This window comes from Candoia aspera, chromosome 6, assembly GCF_035149785.1.
Source record: "Candoia aspera isolate rCanAsp1 chromosome 6, rCanAsp1.hap2, whole genome shotgun sequence".
NCBI classification, from domain to species: Eukaryota; Metazoa; Chordata; class Lepidosauria; order Squamata; family Boidae; genus Candoia; species Candoia aspera.
In genome coordinates, this window is record NC_086158.1 from 94,956,707 (window position 1) to 94,976,722 (window position 20,016).

Here is a 20,016-nt window from a genome sequence, read left to right on the forward strand (position 1 = left end):
CTAGCTGTCACAAATGATGGACTATTAAGAAATTATGTGTTTGCTGTTTTTTATTTCTTCCCTCTGCTCACAAACCAATCACATAATTGCTAGCACTAGTCATCCCCCCAAACCTTAACCTCAATTTGGAAGTGCCAATTTTGCCTAATACTGAATTTACATGGGGGTCCCCCAAAATGGCAGTGGCATACCACTCCCACATTGTTGCCAAGAAAACTACATGGCTGCTTCCATCAGGAATTAAGCTCAGCTTGAGAGAGACGATCTAAAACTTTATTATGAGCATAGGAAATATGTATTTCCCAAGTTCCATCGATTCTTGACCTAGTATCATTTGATTCTCACACCGGTAGGAAAAGAGAGACATTTCCTAACTTGTGGATCGGAATAGGGATTTCTCAGAAATGTCTTACAGAAATATGGACATTTTCGTACATAGGCTAACATTTTCTCTGGTAAATTGCACCGTGTGTGCAGTCATTACTAAAACAATTACAGTAATTTCCTTCAAAAATAATCATTTTAGCTGCTAACTAAGGTCAAAGCTATTCCCTTTTTCTTTCGAATATTCATTCATTGGAGCCTAGTTTAATGTACTCTGCCAATCATCCATAAATGCTCTAGGACAAATTCCTCATTAACAGAATTATTAATAATTGTCATGGAACAGACCTGAATAGCATCAGATGTAAATGTGGTCAGATGACTCGTCTTGTCTATCAGGATAGTGTGATGCCTCGTTAATTACTGCAGACCGTTTTCACGTAAAGCATTTACAGTGAATTCTGTGCTTTCAGAATTCCACAGGAGGGTTCATAACTTTTAAGCTAGTGCATTTCCCTAGTTTCTGAACTCATTAAGGTATTCAAGTCATTTGTTCATCCAGTCCATCAACTGTTGAAATGCTCTTTTTGAACTCTAGACACAGCTCTCTCCAAAATACATTATGATATTGGAGATGAAGTGCATATTTGCATCTCATTCCTTTGCCTACACGAACACTGAATCTATGTTATGAATAATGATCTGAAGCACATAAATCTGGTGCATATGTTGTGCCGGATCAGGCCTGTTGCTCTGCCACAGCATTCTCACAGTACTGTCAGTCTTGGGGACATTTTCAGAGAAACTGTTGAAATACAGTATTGCAGCATTTCTTCTGGAGCTGTGTGGACAAGGAGCTCTCTTCCAGTCCTATCTCCTCAGATCTCCTCCCTCTATCCTGGAATCAAGTCATCACTGTGCCTCCATCCTGCTAAGTGGATCTGAAGAACAGCTTTCCTGTCTCCACACATTGTCTTTTTTCCACCTTACCAGAAAATAAATCCAGCAATGCAACAAGAAGGATGGATGAGCAGGATGCTGGTTGGACTACCAGTTTTGTGTCCTCTACATTGGCCACCTACAAGGAGTACTGCTTAACCTCTCAGCAACAGTGGTGAGGACAGGTAAGGGGTGAGCAAGTGCAGTTTTGAGGTTGTGTGAAAGTACGGGCTATGTTCAAGGGCCTCTGCCTCCAAACTACACAAGACTTGAGAGCTGAAAAGATCTGTATCTATGTAGGCCTTCTAATCTTGCAAAAAAAAAAATAATCATTACATTGGTGCATGCATAAATATGGAGACATGTTTTAAGTTTTCAAAAGTTAGGTATAGCTCAGTGGAAAAACTTGCCATTGTGCTGTGGTTGTCCCCTATCCTCACTGACCAGTTCATTCTGATAATGTTTTAAAAACCTTAACACCACAGCTATCACAACACCAAGCTTCTATGAAAACACCCTGCATCTCATTCATGTTTAATGGATAGACAGAGAATATAGTTACAACCTTGTTTAACCTAATTTTGGCCCTGGACTGATTCTTCAAAAATCAACACAGATCCATCTCTTCTTAATTTAAAATCCTTCGTATCTTAAGGAGGGAAGCGTGATGGTACTACTCTTAGGAAATGGGTGAACAACTTTTCACCCATCTGGTGAGTGGTTGTCTTTAATATTTTTGTGGGATCGAGGTCTACAAAGTAGGTGTAGCCACTTTAGTCCTGGCTGAGGTACTGTATTTAGGTGGAGTCTGGGGTTTTCTTTAACTGTGATATGCCTATTTAGGGTTTAGCCTACCATTGTTGTATGTTTCCCAGTTCTAAATGGCAGGAAATCATGCTCACAGTTTCGATCACAGGGAATGAGAGGTGGCAAATTCTCCAGCCTTGTTCTAGGGTGTTTTAGAGAATAGGTATTGCCATAACTGTCTGAACCAGAGCAGTTGGTACGTCCTCGAAATGCAAAATGTTCTGTTTGTTTTGCCTTAAGGAACCCTTTTCTGTGGCAGAAAGTTAGATTTATTCTCGACAAGGATTGAAGCAATGACTGAATAAGAAGCAGACCAGCTGGGCACAGTGCTGTGGAACTGTAATGAGAGGTTTTACATTAAATTTCAGATTGCAAGAGATTGGGCTCTGGAGTGGGTTGTGCAGATTTGTTAAAACTGGGTGAGAGAGAGAGGCATGGTTCAAGGTACAAAGAGATTTCATTATTCTCCTCCTACTTGTGTGTTTTAGGGTTGTGCAAAAAATGCAAGAATCATATTAGTCCATTAGTCCATATCTAGAAAAAATACAGATCGCCACATCTATCTTTGCTTCTGTTCTCTATCTTAATGCCTTCTACTGTGTCCAGTACAAACAAATGTTAATAAGAGCTTTTTCATATTTTAAAGGGACAGCTATTGCTGCTTTTCACCAACAAGCTTTGGTGCAAAGTGAAATCTTACTTTAGTTAGTTGGTACTTAAAAAAAAAAACTTGGCAGAGCTTCACTTGCTTCTAAAATGATGAGAACCCTCATGGGGTATTTGTTGAGATGAGGGACTTAAGAGTAGGAAGACCCGGGTTCAAGTCCACTTACATTTTAGGGATATGCTACTGCTTTGATTATTTAAAAATAGGAAGCAATATATAATGCCTCTTATGTTCAATAACATAACAAAGCTGATTGGGGGAAGCCTTCAAATGCTAGAAAGTCTCTCCAGCAAAGTACATCTGCAACCAACTTCGTTGCTTTCCAGTGCCAGGAAAATATGTCATCGTCATTATTATTATTTTCTGTCATTTGAATGTTGGAATTAATATTAGATATGGTGAAGTGGCAGCTGGAAATAGTATCTGGGGATCATTCTGAATCAGAACATTTTATTTGTGGGATAAGATTCCCCTCTTATGACTCCATTTCTGAAAATGCTGGCAAGTTTTCTGCGCAATTCGGCTCCTGTACCTCCCCAGAGGCCATTTGCCAGTGTGGTCCAAAGGAGGAAACTGGATTTGTTTATTTTCCAGTTCTCCCTTAGGCCTCACATTCCCACCCTTAACTCTCTCCCAAATCACTCCAAATGGGTTGAAATCAGCCTCCTGTACGGTGATTTGGGGCAGGGGATGAATGGGAGGTTTCAATAGTGCTAATTTACCTATGCTCCTGTTTTACCTTTGCTAAGAAATAAACAAACTTGAAAATCACATCATCAGATTTCACTGGCGTGGTTTCAGAGTGCTGTAGGAGTGGCACTATAGGTATGGTGGCTGTATTTTCTTGGAAAAAATAAAGGACAAGCCTGAAAAAGGGACAAATAAGAAAGAGGTTGATAAGGATAAAAATAATAATTGTTTATGTTTATAACTTTGTTTTACAAAGGAAAATTCAAGAGCAAAACCAGGAAAACTTTACAAAAATGCATATTCTAATAAAAATATCTAAAATCAAACAGGATATGTAAATTTATTCTAAAATGACAATTCAATGTCCGTATCTTCACACAAATGGGAAAGATGGTGCATTAAGTGGTACCATTTGTACAAAGTTAAATGACCAAAATAGAGGGCAAAACTGAGCTTTTGAAAAATAAATAAATCTAAGGGACAGCTTTCTGAAATAAAGGACTTTCCTTTATAATAAAGGACGTATGGGCACAGTAACTATAGGTGACCTGTGGGCCCGGTTGTCCATCCATAATATCCCAAAGGAGTCCAGTAGGACATGGAAATGCCACATTTGGTATTAAACATGAATTTCCATTTTCACTTTCCAGCTGCTGAGTTGGCCATATTTTGTAGCTCTAGCAGTCTTTGGATGTGTCATGCATCACCATTTCTCCTGGGCTCTTCACTGGTATTCAGGCCACGTACCAGCACCTCTATATAACCTTGATAAATTAAAAAAAATGGCTTATTGGTATTCAATAGGGCCACCTCATTTGCCCCTGTTTCCCTTGCCCACATTTCCAAGTTGAATTTGGCACTGGCCAGAGTAAATGGAATTAAAATTGCATATTCTCTTTTTAAAACTGGAATTAAATCAGCTGTCTACTAATGTCATCCTAAAACACCATCCTTTAGCTGGGTTGATGTAATATATAGTGGCAGATGTAATATTAACAAGTGTTCCTTTTCATTACTGTACTGGATTTCTGGCACCTTATCAAACATCTGATTTAATATTTCACTGGGAAATTGAAGCAATGACAATTCGCAGATTTGGCAGTCCCTTTGACAAAAACTGTGTTGCAGAAAGGAAGGTGGCTGTTTCTCAGAAATTAAGGTTAAAGCATGGTGGCAGCTTGATCATTTCTCGCATCAGTTTCTCACATCCCTTCTGTTTTGAGTTCTATCTCTCAAGAATCCATTTTGAATTCAGCTACCGACAAGCAAGCAAAATTGCTTCTGGTTAAGCTTGACATTCTTAGCTGAGGAGAGGAAAAACTTGAGGCCAGGTTATACACTTGGGAATGTAACTCACTGCATGTAGGGACATACACGGGGATCAAAATCTGCATGTACAAAAGGGGTGGGGCTTCCATCATGATGCTGCACCCACCGTCTTGCACATTTTGATCTCCCACAAATGCCCTTGGTTGCATTGGTATGTCTAACCATTGAAATAGGGAGCCTCAGATATCATGTATATCAGACATGATTTTCGAGACTCAATGGTACCCCATTTCTGAATCTCAGCTGTGAAAACTGCCTGCAATCAACTGGGACAACAGGGAACCTCATCAGTATCAATGCATCTGTGTTACTAAGGTATCATTCCAGTCCGTTGGCTTTTTCATACAGATTATTAACAAATGATAACCAAAATATGCACCTGTTTGCACTTTGCAAATTTTCCTAATCTACTAAGGCTTCCCAAAGATTACTTTTTAACTGTAATGTTTCTGGCTTGACTTTTTTTTTAAAAAAACATAAATTTATCTAGTTTCTCCTTCTCTCCCTTTTTTTGAGGTGGAGGGGTGTTAATATAATTACTCTTAATGTGCATCCTTTCGAAAGCCACTTTTTCTGAATATACACTTGTCTTCTGCAAATACTTATTGTTTTGTGCAGAATTTTGACTGTAGTATGATAGATGCAAGCAGACTGCACTCATTGCTTTCTATATGCAGTGCAGAGTCGTGTTTTTGCTGGATTGTGCCAATTGGTTTCCACAGAAATCCATAGCAGATCTCTTCTCCATTCCTCTGTCAATTCTAAATGTGCACACGCACACGCACACATCTCAAGAGCTGGGTTTCCCTAGAGTATATAATGATGATTCATTTATTCACAGGGAACCATCTGGCATCTTAACAAAGTTATGTGAACGATAAATAGGTTCCTGCATTGAAGATTATGGCCAATTGTCATGAATAAATGGATGTATAAAAGATGCACTGCTTATTTTCTTTGACTTAATTTGATATTTTATCTCATAATTAAGCTTTTTTTTTCAGGAAGATCAAATTCATCATTTATTCATCATTTTTTTCAAGGCCGGAGTCTTCTCATAACAAACATCATATGCTGGTGGTTTTCCAGATAATGCCTATGTAAATAACTGAGTAACCCCTAAAAATCATTCCTTAGACATGACTTCTAATCCCAGTTTTTTTCTTAGTAACAGACTTCCAGAGATTTTTCTCCATTTTGTCCTTTGGGAATCATTATAGCTGAGAGACAGAGTGTGCTTGGACACTTCTTCATTTGGCAGTCTGATCTTTCCCATTTCTTAATGCCAAAAGTTATATACAAAAAAAAAAAGGATTGAAGATATTAAAGATAAGTTTGATTTACATTAGAGTGCTTCTTTGCAGTATATTCAATTTAATTTTTTTCATCTTGATTGCAACTACAGAAACTTCATATTTGTTACAACTCTTGGATTTTAATTTTACTGACTTACTGTAGCAGTAATTGAGAAATGCCAATGATATTAGTTCTATTAGATATAATAGAACTAATGTCTATTATTTACATAACTTTGGAAAATAAGCTTGAATGCTCTGTTCCCCTTAATGAGGAGCTGAGTGGGGATAGACATTTAAATTATTGAATATGAATTATAGCTATTTAGTGTCATCCCCAATCTTCCACATTCCTCCAGATGTGGTGAATTCCTTGATGGGTTGAAATTCCACATCTAGAGGACACCAAGTCATGGAAGTTTGCATAAAGAGCTGATTTTCATTCATCTTTTAAAAAATGGAATAATATCCCTGGGAATGTCAGGAAACTAAAATTGTTAGTGAGTTCCTCAGAGAAAATAGTGATACATTGGTAAGGAACTAATGAGACTTTGACTACTCATAGATACCCGTCTGGGTTGAGACTAAATGAACTGTGTAGCTGACCATTAAAATCAAGGTGACATACATCGTGACTGATATCAATGGGATTTGAACACAGCCGAGAACACAGTGCTAGGGCCCTGGGAACAGCATCCCGTGGTACTGGTCAGATTTCACTCCTGCCTTGGAGAGTTCCAAATTGGAGCCAGACACAAGATTCCAACTCCCTGAAGCTCTGCAGTGTGTCTCCTCAACACAGCAAAATTCTGATGTTGGAAACATCTGCAAAACAGGCCATGGAATGTTTGGATCCCAAAGCATCTTGCTAAATCATGTATTTATTTATTGGGAGGCTAATTCAATAATAATATAAAGATATTGGATCTGGACTGGGAGGACTCTCTCAGCCCAGCCAATTTCACAGAGCTTTTCTTGTGAGATGTAAAATGAAGGAAAGTCCCCATGCAAGCTGCTTGAGCTCCTGGAGAAAAAAGCAGGATAAAAATCCAATAAACAAACAAATGCTGTGGAGAACAAAATGTTTGCCTAAAGTTATAGCCCCTTCATTTGACAAAAAAAAATAATTTTACTCATGATTTTGTAGATGATTATAGTTTACCCAGTGTACTGGACCCAAAAGTCAGTCTGAATACACTTATAACAATGAGTTGCTTACTAACAGTTCCTAGCAGATTCAAAATACAGCTATAACAATTGAATTGTCTAAGGGAAAAAAAAACACTGCTGGAGTATTTATCTGTTGCAGCCAGAAACAAAGATTCATTTTCTCATTCTCTCCCAAGGACTGCTTGAAACTAATGGGTTTGGTTGGTATTTACTAATACTTAATAATTAAAAAAAAAAAATCTTTGATTCCCAGGGACAGTGATTGATGTTGGAAGGAGTGATTATTGTCCAGGAGGTAAGACTATTCTCAACTCCCCTGGTGCTTCCTTAGTCCCTCACTTTGTCTGGATCCACAAAGCCACTCAGCCAACTGTATTGTACTTTGTGCATCAGAGGTGGGAATCGTTCCTTGCAAATTACTCCAAGCTCTAGAAACCTACCAAAATAATCCAAGGAATGGCTATTCAGTCTTAGCCTAAAAAGCTGATTTTCTCTAAGAGGTAACCAAACAAAAAATCAAAGCAGCAGGAAGAGAGTCTGATGAGAACTGTGTGGATAGAATGAAATGCTGACCACACTGGATCTTTAACAGGATTTCTTAGATCCATCAGGTGAATATTTTGAGGCAGACAAAGGCAAGTAAGAAATAAGTGTGAAGGGGCTACACAAGCCCTGGGCAGCTATTCCGAGAGTTTAATTCCAGAAATAAATCTCTTTCAGCACATTTGCAGCACTACAGCATACTAATACTGATTCTGATCACACACCCTCACTTTAGCATGAGATTGCCGATTGCCTTCTGATTCAGACCTGAATGAATTGAACAGAAACTGGAAATTTTTCTGGAACCCCGGTGGTGGTGATGTCTCCAATCCAGCATAATGTATCAATGTCTGTACTTACATTCTTCAATTCCTGAAAAGTAATCTGAGCCTATTTTTCCCTGAGGCTATATATTCCTTTCTGTTGTAGGTACTCAAGTTCCTGAATATTTTAACATGCCAAAGAACAAAATGGGCTAATTTCAAATCATAAGAAGTTTGCATAGTTATGTCAGTTCGTCCAGTCTGATCCACCCCCAACTGGCTCCATAAAGTTAGCAGAAACATTGAGGCCCGCCTTTGATTTTGTTGAGTTTAGCTTGCATTCATCATTTCTCATAATATTCTATCATTTAAAGTAGGGATATTCAAAACTCATAAATTCGGAACAGAACCGGAATGTTCTGTTCTCCCTTAGATCCAGAAGGGAAGAGAATCTGTTAGAGTTCTCCAGGAAGTTCAGTTCCTAAATCAGGGCATTTTGCACATCTCAAGTTTATTTGTTCCCCTCAATACTGCATCGGATTTTGCTGTACTGTGGAGTTATTGCAATAAGAGGCACTAAGTGAACTAGTTTATCAAGAAGGTAGCTCAAAAGGTTATTTTACATGTGATAGAGTTTCTTCTAATCCTCTCCACTCCCAATCTGATTCATGAATGGCAAGAGCTATGAAAGTGGCCCAGGGACAAACTGACATTTTATTTATGCTCAAATGATTCCCTTGAAGTGTTTCGTTGTGACATACAGGCTATGCCAGAGCACCTGTTCCTTAAGCCAAACACCTCTTTTCCTGGTATGTGTAACAACCACAACCATGCAGGCCCAGGAAAAGGTGCAGCTGATTTCTTCAAATGTCACAGCTTTCCATGTACTTGACCACTTGACATACAGTGACCTCATTCCATTTCTGAGTGAAGATCCACATCTGACTGCCTTGAACATAACAAAGTGAATGTTTTGTCTTCTCTTTAAGAGATGGAAAGATTTGGTATAAAACCGAAGTGAGTGGATCCTGGAAGGGATATTTTAGAAAACTGTTTGGAATATGGGATAGTGATATGTCAAAAACCCAAATTGAAACAAATGCTATTAAGTGTTAGTGTTCAAGGGGAAAAAGAAGTGATGAAAAGGGAGTCATAAATAGTGTGAGAATGTTGAAAATCCATAAGGCTGCAGTTGTAGACAGGAGGAGTGGCTGGGTAACTGGTTTAATGTTAGTGTGAAGGCTATGTCTAATGTTTGGGAAGAATGCTGTTCTAGTGCCTCTACACAAAGGCAGTGGTGGCAAGACAGAATACAAAAGTAATAACGGGATTCATTTTTAAAACAATTCTGAAAGGGTATGAGAAATGACAGCAAAATTTAGGAAGTGCAGGTTGGCTTTATTCTGGCCAAGAAATGTGCAGACTGAATCTTTTCTCTCTATTCACTGAGAGGTGTCTGTATGTGAGAAGATTTATTGTACATTTGTTGAGTTAGGAAAAAAATGTGTGCAATAATGTGGACAGGCTTGAATTAAGGACTATTTTGCCTGAATATAGAGTTGAATATTGCTTGCTGAAGGTAAATAAGAACAGTATCTAATGGAAGTAAAGCATGAGTGAGACTAAATGGAAATGCTTAGCAAATGGTTGAACACTGAACAGGTAGAAATGTAGTCCTGTTGCAAGGAAAGAATGTTGAAGGAAGTGAAAAAGCTGTCTATGAAAGCATGTCAGCAGAAACATAGAAGTAAGTTGAACACAGTGAGAATGGGGTCCTTAAGAAACGTACCATAAAATGAGAAGCAAGAGGGTTACTCAGTGCAAATGAGTGCTGTATAAATGGGGAATGAATACAAAAGGGGATGAATAATACAGAAATCCTTGGAAGTGCTTGGTCATACAGAGAAAATGAATGAGGATCAAACTGCAAGACACATAAATGAAGAAAGAAGAGGACAGAGACAGCTGCAGTTGGTCGAAGTTGAGGAGGTCTTCAACTATGGAGAGGTGAGAAGTTTAGAGGAAAAAAGACAATGTTTGAAAGGAAATAGATATAGTGGAAGGAAAGATGGCTTGCAAGACTGAAAATATATGGAGAGCTATAGTGAATGTATTATCTATTACTATCAGGGGTCTTTTCAACACACATCTAAACTGTTCTTGAAGAGTTATATAGCCCATCAGTATTAAAATCTGAAAATTGTAAGTGCAGTAAATTGTGCTAAAGCCTCACCCCTCTCTGGTGAAACACTTCAAAGAGTTGTCCATGTGTGACATGATCAGTGCATGTCAGAAGCTCCAAGGAAAGATTTCCAAAGATCTAGTGTAAATTAAGGTGGGCAAAAATGACTGGCTAAGAACACCATGGAAGTTTCGTACCTGAATGAGATTTGTATTTGTATCTTCTTAGTTACAAAATTACTATATTCGTTTCATATGTAGGCCTGTATATGTCATGAGTACTGATGGTGAGCAGGAGGGGGCCTCTATCCAGGGGGGAAAATGCATGCGTAGTACTGAGGAGTTAAGCAGCCATTCAACGAGACACAGATCAGACCCGCCTTGACTTTTGGGGTTTATCTGTCTGGGTTTTTCCCACGCTTCTTCAGTTTGTTAGGATTTTCTGTCTAATGTAGCAGTAATAAAACACTAGAGACCTATTCCTTGTCTCAGCGTGGTTCCTGGCTGTTAGGACAGTATATATGCATTAACAGTATTCTTAAACTAAAAATAAAGAATGAAACTTGCAATGTGAAGTTGCCTGAATTTTTTTTTTAAAAAAATAAATCATGATCTCCCAGGGAACCCCTAGTAATCTCTCATAGAACCCTAGGGTTCCACGGAACCCTGGCTGAGAAACCCTGTTCTAAACTAGGCACATTTGCCTGGCATGTAGTTAGCAGTTAACTTTGGGGGTTGCCTGGCTGAATAATTGTCTGGCTTCTGAAAATTTCCTAAAAAAAGTCTTATGTGTATATCCGTAGAGGAGATGTTTACATAAAAATCCTTTTCTATCCCCAACTCCCATAACAATTCTCAAGAGAAATTTGTCTGTGGGCACTTTCGGAAGCATCTAGGAAACTTCATAATTATGATATTTGCCATGAGTACGGATGCTGAGCAGGAGGAGGCCCCTATCCAGGTGGGAAAACGCATGCTTAGTTCAGACACTTTGAGCTGTCCTTCAAAGAAACCCAGAACAGACCCGCCTTGAGTTTTGGGGTTTATCTGTCTGGGTTTTCCCACACTTCTTCAGTTTGGTAGGATTTTCCATCTACAATAGCAGTAAATGAAACACTAGAGACTTTCTCCTCTTCTCGGCATGGTCTGTGCTTAGTCAGGACAATATTCCTCTGGTGGTCCTGTTCATAGCATCGCTGAAGACAAACCTATACACACACACACACACACACATATACATATATAAAACAATGGTAAGATAGTGGTGATAACAGAATGGTTGAATTGGTTGTTCACTCAAAGTTTTGTCCTGCTGATGACTGGTCAAAAGTTTTTGAAAAACTCCAAAACGTTTTTGGTTAGAAGTAATCGTCATTTGCTAATCAACATTTGGCAATTATTTTTTAGCAATGCTAATTTTTTCCTAGACTTATTTATTCATTTATTTGTATTTCAAATTTCTGTCACCGCCCATCTCTCTATGTAAGAAAATCATTCATTTTTGTTGTTGGCTACCAGAACAAAACACTGAAAAGCTAAAGTACATATTTCTTTGCTTCAGTAATATTTTAAAAAATGGGACATAGCACTGGCTGAATAATTAACTTAATAGAAAAGAGTATTGAAGAAATCTTTTTTAAAAGATCATTTTATTCACATTTCATCTCCATTTCTGAGTCATATTAATACAATAATTCTTAATAGATCACCTGTTCCTATACAAGAGGACTTTGGGATCAATAGTTTGAATATGGATGTTTAAAATTTCAAATCTGTCCTTAAGATTATAAATGTATTTTTTTTTAATTCTCCCAAATTCTCTCAGTTTTTCTTTAGCTCTTGTGCTGTTTTGTTTTTGTTCATTATTGTGCTTTTTAAATTATTCGGTGTTGCATTGATATACTCTTTAAATAAAAATAGAATGAAAGAAAATAAAAACAAAAATAATGGGTACATTTTAAAATACAGAATATGAAACTGGAAGATAAGAATATAGAGAGAGAGCAAAACCAAAATAGAAATCAATATTCATCCCAAGAATAGCAAAAGCAGAAATACCAAATTATGGCATTGTTTGCATTTATGATGAATTGCACTTAAACAGTATGTTGTACATATTCCAAGTTTTAATCAATCAGCATTTGTTATGCAGGAAGAATGCAGTGTTATTTCTCACCCTAATTATAGATAATTTATTTTTTTTTCTGCATCTCCACTTCTTCCTCTTTCTTTCTGCCTATGCTTTGAAAATTAGGAGTTCCCAATGTATGAGATATGGAATATACTGAGATATGAAATATATATTGACTGTATATTTTTAATACCCTCTGAAGACTTTGGATGTTATCTGCATTTCTTAGGAGCTGGTTCAAGCACCTTTTTCCAGCAGAATCTTCCCCTCATTAAATGTCATTGGGTCTTGATCCTCCGAAAGTGCTCTATCACATCTCATGCTGTCAGTTCTACCTTGTTGCCTAGCAATTATCAAAACCTAGCAAAACCAGAAAGTTAAACCTGAAGACTGACTGGGGAAAAAATAAATCTGGTTTCCTGAGTCTTATTTGAAGGAGAGGCTTAAATCCATTTTTATTGGGAATCAAAATGTCAGGGATAGATCTGCATGCTTTTCTCCATTCTATCGTTAATCCATGGGTTGCCTATCTTCATTAATCTGCAAGAAGATCTAAGATATATGAAGGGACCTAGGAAAGCACCACAAACCCTGAGATCACCTACAGATTTGAACTCTATGGCCTTATATGCCTATGCAGAAAATGCAGCACTAAGTAAACAACCTCCCTCCAGTTCCACCCTTCACTCTTGCTGCATCTCTTCATCTCCTTTGCTTTCCTGGACCAAGCTCTGAAGCAAAGGATCATGACTTCTTCCTTCACTCCTCCAATCATATTCAGAGCCAGACAGATTCACAGTTGATTTCAACCATGATATGCAGCAGGACAACTTTAGTGGCCTCCAAGACTTGTCACTGCTCCCTCCTGTCCTGGAGTTGCTGTCTGAAGTTGCCACTTTGCTCTACCTAGTCATAGCAATGGTCCTATCACTATTCTTCCACCTTTAGATTTGGGACACAACCCTGGCTCTCTCTTCTCAAAGAACGAAGAGACAACATGGAGAACAAACATAGTTTGAATGAAATTTAAAGCAGGTTCTTCAGAACAGGAAATGCAATTGATCTGTAAGCTCTAGTAATGAAAATCAAGGGCCAAGGTGAAAAAAAAATGGGACTAAGTTTAAATATAAAGACCAGAGTCATGCCATCACCCTTAGCATTGACAATGACGTTATTGAAGTGGTAAATGGCTTCTGCCTTTTAGGATCAACCATCAACGGTAAAGGAACTAGCAGTCAAGAAATACGCTGCAGATTGGCACTTGGTGGAACAGCCATGAAGGCCTTGGAAAAGGTATTCAAATGCTGTGATGTGTTTATACCTACAAAGATCAGAATAGTGAAAGCCATGGTATTCCCTGTGACTTTCTATGGAAGCAAAGGTTGGACTTTGAAGAAGCAGGATCGGAAGAGTGTTGATGCCTTTGAACTCTGGTGTTGGAGAAGACTCCTGAGAACTCCATGGACAGCCAAGAAAACAAACCAATGGATCATCAAACTATTATTCCAGAAGTTTCACTCAAGGTACAAATGACCAGCCTCAAACTGTCATTATGCAAAGACCCAGCTCTCCTAAAAAGTCCATAATTCTGGGAAATGTGGAAGGAAAGAGAAGATGACCAACAGCATGGTGGATGGATTCAATTGCAGCAACAAAGAGTACACCATTGGAAGACCTGAAGGACTATATTGGAGACAGATTGTCCTGGGGAAAATCATTCTGTGTGGTTGCTAAGAGTCCACATTGACTTGATGGCTCATAATCAACCAACCAACCAACCAACCAACCTTCAGAACAGAGCTGAACAAAAAGTACTAAAAACTCTTGATGAATTTCCTATGTTGTGTCTTTTTACATACCTCTTTGTCCATCGTGGTCAAATTGTTTCTGAAAATGTAGAATAGTCCTGTCACTGATATTTATAATGCCTCATTTAGAGGTGGTGAATCTACCAGTACTCTGGGTGAAGGCCAACACATTTCTGCTCACCTTGAGGACTCCTAATAAGCATCTAACCAGCCTTTACACCAATGGGTAGCAAGGGGATCTTGGATCCCAGTGAATGGTGCTCATAGGGCAGTCAGCATTCAAAGCTATGTGAAGATGGAAGTCCTGTTGATGTCAAGGCATAAGACTGGTTTTGATTGTTTCTGCTCTTTCCACCAGCATGACATCTGCAGTCATCAACTGATAACAGTACTTGGTGACTGGAGACCAACAAATGTTCAAAACCTATCCTAGATTTCTTATTATTCTTCGTTGTTCTACCCTTACAGTGTATGTGATATTTTAGGCACTTTGGGATTCTTCTCACTGTTTCATTCATTTCCACCATTTGTCTGTTCCCCTTTTAAATTGTGCTTTTGTATTATTATCCTCTGGAAAGTTTGAGGATATGCTGTTCTTGTTCTTGGATACACATAGATAAGGTGAATGTAACACCTCTAACACACCTGATTTAATGTTAATGGACGTACTTACTTGGAAATGTAATCAATCAGTCCTGCTGTGTCAAGTGACCTGGTGTATATCTAGTGCTCAGACTTCTGGCCCAGAGTCTGGTGCAGCGTGTTCATTGCCATTGTAGAGCAACATCACCATGTGACAGCTGCTCCATTACCTAAGCATTGCCAAAGGACATTTGCTTATAATTCTCTCACCTTACAATCAGTTCACCTTATGAAGAGTCCGGTTCATCTGACCAGCCCAAGTTTTAGTAGCAATAACAACCAAAATGCCAGACTGGCATTTTTTGAAGTAAGAATGGATTCTCTGAAAATTCAGACTTTCAGGCAGTTGTGAAAGAATGTTCAGCTCCACAGTCCTGCAAGCTTGAAACAGCATTGCCTGTATAAAAGGCAAACTGGATGAACCCCTGTTGCTTTCTGATCACATTCATTATTGGCAATAGACAGTCAGAATCAATATTGCATATTTCCAGGTGCTCTGTTCTTCCCCAGAGAAGCCATCAAACAGAAAGGAAAGAATTGTGCCTCCAGGAAACAGTTGCAGTATCTTGGAATGGATGCCTTTGAAGTAAGTTTGTCTGATCCAGAGTACCACCAGATGCAATTACAGGAAGCTCAGCATGTTTCTGCAGACATTTATTACATATCTTCCAGTCTCAATATTTTTTTTCAGAGGCAACTAAGTATTTTGATCTCCTTGCTGCTGCCACCAGAAAACCCCCTCCATTTTGACCAAATCTTAGCTTCTGCCAGTTCTGCTGATGTTCATTCCTGTACTATCCACATGAATGTTATGACTCACTGCTCTTCTTATTATTGGTAGTACTGTCATAATTGTCAATTATATATATATTACATTATTCACATGTATTTTGTTGTTGTTTATTCATTTAGTCGCTTCCGACTCTTCGTGACTTCATGGACCAGCCCACGCCAGAGCTTCCTGTCGGTTGTCAACATGCGCAGCTCCCCCAGGGACGAGTCCGTCACCTCTAGAATATCATCCATCCACCTTGCCCTTGGTCAGCCCCTCTTCCTTTTGCCTTCCACTCTCCCTAGCATCAGCATCTTCTCCAGGGTGTCCTGTCTTCTCATTGTGTGGCCAAAGTATTTCAGTTTTATTCACATGTATGATCCCACCCAAACAAAGAACATGCATTGAACAATATGCTACCCAAAGCCACTCAACATGAAATTGGAACAGAAAAAAAAATTGAAAAATCATTGGAAGCACAGTATATGCCATTTTATATGACCGAAGAAGAACATGTAGTTTCAGCATAACTCTTTATTTTTCCATCATTCCAAAGGATGCTTTTAAAGCAATGATTAATTGTTTAGAAATAGATAGAACATATACACTGTTGATTTGGTGCTGTCTCATCCACTTTCCAATTTTGGCCCATACATTTTTCACCTGTTTTTTAATCTGGCCCTTGGCCCATAATACATTTGTCACCCAATACTTAAGATATGAGGGGCTTTACCTCCTCCTCCTCCCCCCTTCCCTACCATGTCCCTTAATATGTTCCTGAAAACCGTATCCTTTATATAAACAACCTATTTAGAAAAAGGGGCAGGGGAACCTTTCCCTTAAAACATGTTTCTAACTTTCCTTCCCTTTCGTTTCTTCAGTGAAAACTAAATTAAAAGACTGTGAAGGCTATTATCAGGGCTCCTAAATGATTGCTTTTGAAAAAGGCATTTAGCTGAGAAAGATGGAGCCAGATAGCAGAACCAGGCATTAAACCACACAATAGGGATAACAAAGGAAGTGGGATCAGCTTGTCAACAGAAGCTGATTCAGATACATTCAGGTAACAGAAACAGATAAAAGGCAATTCCTCTGTCAATGAAATCCCATAAAATGTTCGGTTTAAAGTGCCCCCTAGTGGTTCCATTTGTTTCCTGGTCTCTTGTTACAAACTACTTCCATATCATTGGCAAGAAAACAGCATAGTTGTGTCACACTTGATCTGAAGGAGACGTTACCTTTTTAATTGCAAAAATTACTGACTTGACTTCCTTCTCCTTCTCCTTCTCCCCATCATTCAGCAAAGAATGCCAAATTGTATTTCTTTGCAAAAAGCAAGGATTGCTATTTTACGCATTGTGATTTTAAAGTGACCGTCCTTGATCATATTTCAACCAAAGGGGCAGTGAGAATATGAGACTTACTGAGTAATTGGCAGCATTGTTGGGTAATTAGATAATTGGTTCTACTCTTTCTAGCTACTTGATTCTACTCTTATGACAGTCCCCACCCCACTCCCAAGAAACAAGTCTGCTTAACTAGAACTGGGCTGCCAACCTTTGGATGACCACTAGATGACAGCCCTCCAATTTCTTTGCTGACATCTAGTGGTCATCCATATGTTTGCAGCCAAGATCCAGTGGTCCTACCTCAGGATATACTGAGACTGAGAAGGTCCTAGAGAAGTCCCGCAGAAATGGGGCCTTACCTGTTTCAAATTTGTCCACAATGATGCCAACCAAAATTACAACTCCATGCATTTTTTTTCTTTCTCTCTTTTCTCTCCATTGTGGGAAAAGAAGAAAGGAAGTGAAAGCCTGTGGTGTCTTTGGCAGACCCATCACAGTCTTGGGCATGATGTCAGCCTTACCAGGTGGAACAGACAGGAAGCATGACCAGATGAGCTAATTCTGCCTTATTTTAAGGCTGCATTAACAGACTCTTGCAAGTCTGAAAGTACAATTCTCCCCCCATTTATATTTACATAATTTTTCATCTTTGCATGCAAATACTGCTGGCAGCTTCATGTAATCACATCAAAAGCAAATCGTATCAATGGACCCATAACTTTTTTGGAGATAAGCAGTAATATCAGTTTGAAGTCATTTGATTAAACATTCTTTCTGCCTGAGACAAATTCGTTGCACTGTTATAAAGTGTGCACTTGCAATACATTTTTTTTAAATGCTGCATTTAGGCTTATTCATTAACTCCAGCAACATATTACTCAATTAATCATCTGTTTCAGCTGATAAATCAAAGTAATTAATTGTATTCAAAACCAGTCTTTGTATTATCAAAATCTCAGCCAGTGGCTTGTTAGGATGCCACTTAAAAGCATCCTAAATAAATTAAATTAAAATATTTTCATTACTGATGTATCAATGATCCATATTTCAGTTGGATTATTTTTCTAATGAAAGCAGTCCAAATATTAATCCCTTGGAGTGTGATAACAACACAGAACTCATTTTATCATATTGTGCTCCTACAAGATTCCTTTATATTCTTACCCATATTTTTTTTTGCATCATTTTCATTCCCCCTCCTTCCTCCTGCCTTGATATTGACAGAAGATAAATTAATCTCTTCCTTCCTTGCCTCCTGAGAACTTGAATTCTAGATAAGAACATGAGAATGGATCAAGGCACCATGATGACCAACCAAGGTCACAGGATATAAGGGATATAAAGGATATAAAACCCTAACCCATAAATTTGTCTGAGGCATTGAATTCCATAACACTAATTATTACTGTGAAGCTTTTGACTGCTAATACGTTATTCTGGTGTTATGGATGAAGGAGGAAAAAAAAACACTTTTTGTACAATTTCCATGAGCCTATGCCCCCCACTCCATTCATCTTTCTCTCTTCCTCACACAAATTAAAGTGCCAAATACTTTAGGAATCATGAAGACATCCTTTCTTGCTTCAGTGTCTCATCTCATTTTTTTAAGGATAGGCCAAATAGTGCAGGTGCATGGTGTACTATGCACTGATACTAAACTCTTGAATTGTGAACCTGTTTTCAAGTATTGAGGGCTACAGCCATGCACTGAGTGTATTGGTGTTAACAAACAGGTTTTATTCCTCCCTGTTTCAATTATACTCTGTCATGGATTGTACAAATACTTTACAGTGTCTTCTTTTTTAAAAATGGACATAGAGCCAAGGTTATATACCTTGAAAAATCTATGAATGAGAGACCTTTCCATTCTAATCAACATGGGAAGGAACACTGAAGAAATATTTGCTGCCATTAACGTTCCCACCCCTCAAAGATCTGAGAACCAATATGCTTTTCTGAAAGACATTTTTTGGCTCTTCCCCCCCCCCACCCCCAAAGATAGATTCTACTGAGTTCAGTTATATTTTTGATTTAATACTTTTTTGGAAACAGATGGTTTTGATTGTTTTGCTGCTATTGATGCTTGAAGGAGATTCTTGTTTATATTTTATTCTGGAAAGACCTTGCGAAGGATTTATTTTTAAAGGTATTAGATCAAGATTTTAAATAAATACCTATATCAGGATCATTCATATGAATGAGAGCTTAAGGACTGAGACTTTAAAAATTGATACTTTTATTTTTTGTAATATTTGTTAAAGGATTTATGTCTTCCCTGGAATTGCATTCTATTTATTTATAAAATAATTGTTAAAATATGCACTTCTGTTCTTATAAATATATAAAATAGCAATGATAAAATGTCATTGGTGGTTCTTGGGCAAACTCAGAAGTCCCCATTTCTCATGTGATAGCTACAGAGAGCTAAGCAGTTGAATAATTTATAATTACAGCTTTAGGGAAACCAACAACAGAATATATGGAAAACAAAAATTTAGCCTAGCTGAAAATAAGTCAGGATTCTTTACTTTTAGAATAGCCCATGTCAACTTTGTTCTTTTTCTAGTCTTCCTCAGACTTTGAAGTATGCATTCTCCAAGAGTCAAATTCCTCGGCTTGAGAAGAAAAAGGATTGCCTTGGGATAATGATCTACCTCCTCTCCTATTTTTGAAGCAACAGCCTTTAATCTTAATTGGCATGACTGAAATTAAGGAGGGGGCAGCTAGGTTGGCAAGGTCCCCATAAGCCAGTATGGCAGGTCTTTTATGATATTTTTATAATAATTTCTGACAGTATAAAGATGCCTACTGAGGCAGTATTTTAAAAGAAGAAGAAGAAGAAGAAGAAGAAGAAGAAGAAGAAGAAGAAGAAGAAGAAGAAGAAGAAGAAGAAGAAGAAGAAGAAGAAGAAGAAGAAGAAGAAGAGGAGGAGGAGGAGGAGGAGGAGGAGGAGGAGGAGGAGGAGGAGGGGGAGGAGGAGGAGAAAGGAATCGAATAAAATCAAATACTTTTGGAAGTTTGAGAACAGGACTTGAGAAGCAGGGAACTGATTCTTCTTTTCTCCACTATAGGAAGCTTACGAAAGAAACCATTTAATTATAACACA